Genomic DNA, 4,315 nt, shown 5'->3' on the forward strand with positions numbered 1-4,315 from the left:
ACTTACTCTGATCAGATGGACAGAAACATGACTAAATCAATGATAATGCTCCCCTGTGTCTTCTCCTTCTTCATGATTGGGATTCTGCTGTGTTTTTGCAGCTATTTCAAAGAATATTAAAGGAGATAAAAAAAACAGGATTTCTGCAGCACCAACATCCTCATGAAGCCGTCCACAAAAGCTGGAGGTAAACAACATATAAACGACAGCTTTTTCCTCATAAATCGCTCAGATTTGGACATCGATCTGACTGCAAACAACAAAATGAGCATAAAAATAGAGAGGGCCGATGACGTGAGACAACAACAAATGTGTTGACAGAGAGGCTTAATGAAATGGAGTCAGAGCCAAAAATAACAACAGGAGGAGATGAGCTGAAATCAGTCCTCCACTGCTCCTGCAGGCTCCCAGCAGGCCTCGCTGTGGGAGGCGGGGGGGGATGCACAGTTTCAAACCTTCCCTTATTTTACCTGCCACACACACACACACACACACACACACACACACACACACACACACAGGATCATTTCTAACTGTTCTGAGCTCTGGAGGCTCGGCAGGTTTATTGTATCTGTGCGGTTCAGTGTGTGTAGAGGACCGGGGGGGTTATTATACCGCCGTCCTGCAGGGTCCAACAGATGACGACTCTGATGCTGAAACTCTCCTGCGACACTGCAGCATGTGAGGAAGAGGAGGAGGAGAAAAGCAGTTAATGGGAAGAAGGACAGGATTCATAAGAGACAGAGGAGAAGGAGGAGAAGGAACCTGAGATGAAGACACTGCAGTGCATTTTAAGCTTTATAATGTCGATATTCTTTATCACAAATACTGAATGTAATATTGAAAAGCTTAGTCGGGATATCAATCAATAAGAAGATTAATTGAAAAATGTATTAAATTAATAGGAAACTCAGTAATTTAAGTTTTAAAAAAGCCAAATATTTTGCTGGTTTCAGGTTCAAAAATGTGATTTTCCTCCAGTTTTACAACATTTTATAGTATAAATGAAACAATCACTTATGAATGACATACATTTTGTTTGTTGACTGTGTGGCTTAAAGCTGCAATTACATTTCATTATCAAATAAAATCTGTTGATTATTTTCTGAAGTAATCAATGAGTCATTTTGTTTTATCAATGTCAGAAAATGGCAAAAAACACCATTTTCCAAAGTTCAAGTTACAACCTATACATGTCTTGTTATTCCTGACCAACAGTCTTTAATCCGAAAATATTCTGTTAACTATTGTTTACTATTGTTTACTATAAGCTAACCAGCCATTAGTTTGTATTGGAGCCAGTTTGAAGCCCGGAGTTGCAGCTTATGGTCGCCGCCATCTTTTCCATTTAGAGCCAGGAGCTTCCAAATAAGAAGTGCAGAGTGTTTCCTTTCACATCCCGCTACCTCGGACCAAAGCTAACACCAAGCGCTGCACACTTGAGCTAACGTTAGTGAAATATTACGACAATAGTCTGAACTCAGTGTGAGTACCTGGAGCCGAGGAGAGCAGCAGATGAGCCAGCTGTCAATCAAAGCTGTCAATCAACGCCCACACAGCAGATCATCAAAGCCATTAAAAGTCTTCAAATCTTCTTAACGGAGCAATAATTTCCCCAAAAGGGAGGACGACACAAAGGTTAAAGATTGAAACCAAAATAACTGACTTCTGGAGAGAAGTTGATGCTTTTTGAATGAGCATTAGTTGGAGCATTTAGCGGCCTTTCAGGTTATTTCCACTTTAGCTTGGTAGCTGCGTCTTGGTTTAAACTCATTAAACTCTCGTACCAATAAAAGGAAGTTCAGATACAAAAGAAGAAAGCGAACAAATAAAAATAAATGAATAACTAAATATATATTCCCTTCTGCTAGATTTGCCACATATCAACTATACTTATACTGATTGATAAAATAAAGTTGAAACAAACACGCTTACTGTCTTGTGCACTAATTATGGGAATCTACAGGAGTCAGTTTCCATGGTGACGGCTGTTTCCTGTTTACAGTAGAGAGCGGCGAGCGCATCCCACATTTCACCTGATTGTTTGTTAGCTTGTTTTTTTAACAAGAAACTGATCTTCGCAACTTTTCACTGTTAAACTTCTTCTTTTCTCTCTCTCTCTCTCTCTCTCTCTCTCTCTCTCTCTCTCTGAATAAGTGAGTGAAGTAAACTCCCAGAAAGCGTCTAAATGTAAACAAGCTCCGGTTCTGTTCTGATTGGAGCACCGGCGTCTTGATTCCAGTAATCACAGGTCGCGTTGTTGTGTGTGTTTCAAGCCTCGCTGAAGCGACGCCACTCATCCTAATGAGCGACTCCTCTACATTCCCAGCTGCCTCTGTTTGGATTCAGATTATTTACCGAGCAATTAGTCATGAAGCACGAGCTCTGAGTGGGAAGTGATTGTACAAAGTGATAGAGAAACTCCCTCCTCGTTTGCAGCAAAGTCTACACACACACATATAAAGTACACACACACACACATAGAGGAACCTTATAAATGGTATTTTCACAGTTATTTCACACCAGATTTTAGATTTTAGGCTTGAATCACAGCAGCTTTCAGTCAATGTGATAAAATAGAAGAAGAAGAGGAAAAGATGAACATATAAGTCGCTGTTTCACTTTCTTCAGACAGACACGTACCTCCAATTTGTTGTGAAATCTGCTCGACCACTACGTAGGCCTGTTGCAATAACTAGTTTTGTTGGACGATATATATATATATATATTAAATGATATTAATGTCATTTTAAGACTACAGGAGGAAAAGAACAGACATTCAGCCTTTACACATCAGCGGTGTCTGCAGACTTCTGCTTTCTGGGCATCCAGTTAAAGGACGACCTGAACTGGAGCGCTAACATTACAGCGTTGGTTAAGAAGAATAGAATAGAATAGATCTTTATTGTCATTGCAAGTATACAATGAAAGTCTGTTTGAGCAGTCCAATGCACCTCTGAAATGAGGCCAATGCGGAAGTAACTTAAAACTGCATTCTATCAAAAGGCCACCAGGGGGCGACCGTTTTGGTGTCAAAAGGACTTCCGTCTCTATACAAGTCAATGAAGAATTCACCAACTTCTCACTTGATTTCTAACCTCAGTAAACGTTTTCAAAATGTGTTTATGGTCTCAATCGCTAGTTTAAAGCCTTCTTCAATGCAGTATGATGTTCATTTGTGAAATGTTTGCCTCCCTGATTTTATATTTGACGATAAAGCAGGGTATGCATTAGGGCGTGGCTACGTGGTGATTGACAGGTTGATTGGTTCACAGGTTCAGGAGGGCGCCTCATGCCCCTCCTGATGCTCATATAAGCACCTGAAATTTTCAAGATGGCGCTGCTCAGATCCGATACTTATACCCCTAATATACACATAACACTAATACACAAATGCTCGAGCCGAGCACATCTCACCAATACCCATGAACACATACACATTCAAAGACAAACCCAAGGCACAGCAGAGAATCTACTTCCTGAGGACCCTTAGGAAGAACCAGCTCACTCAGAAACAAACAAAACTTAATTTCCACACTGGACAAAAAACGTTCTTACGATGATCTGGAAATGTGAGAGCCATTTATAGTCACACGTCAGGTTTAACAGTCAGGAGTTAATTTATTAAACTATTTAAACGTTAATTTACAGGTATTATAAGCAGCATGTCTGCACCCTACTGCAGCAGACCCAGAGCTGTATTATCATGCAAGCATCTCTGACTGTTTGCTATACTCAGTAAATCAGTCTGCATTGATGTATAAATGAATGAGTGATTCCTACAGTATCTTCTGTCCACTGCTGCTTTATACTGTATGAAACATTCTCCTTCGGTCTATTAAATCCCTGCATGCAGCATCTGAAGGCTACAGGACAGCCTTCATTAAATCAGCTGATGACACCTGGCTGCTGCAGAATAAACACACACACAGCTGTACACACATAACCTGCTGATCTACATCTACCTTCACTCAGATCTTATGTTGCAGATACATGAACCAAAACAGCAGATGTGCATGGAGACAAACACACACAGTCCTGAGCCTACAGTCCCTGTTGTTGCACTACAGTTAAAAAAGCCTGATGCACTTTAAAGTTGAAAAGTTGCGCAGGTGAAAGGTGAAGTCCAGAGCTCGCTGTTAGTACGGTCACTACATGAGTTAATATAAGCTAATATGAGCTAAAGTTAACAGTAGTCAACACCTGCTGGAGGTTGTCAAGTACTTTTTACTCCTACTCCTCTTCCTCCTGCTGGAGTCAGCTGTTCACCTGTCCACTTGTCTGTTCGAGTGGGTCCTCCACTTCATTTAGCGGT

The sequence above is a fragment of the Scomber scombrus genome, unplaced genomic scaffold (assembly GCF_963691925.1).
Source record: "Scomber scombrus unplaced genomic scaffold, fScoSco1.1 SCAFFOLD_189, whole genome shotgun sequence".
NCBI lineage: Eukaryota > Metazoa > Chordata > Actinopteri > Scombriformes > Scombridae > Scomber > Scomber scombrus.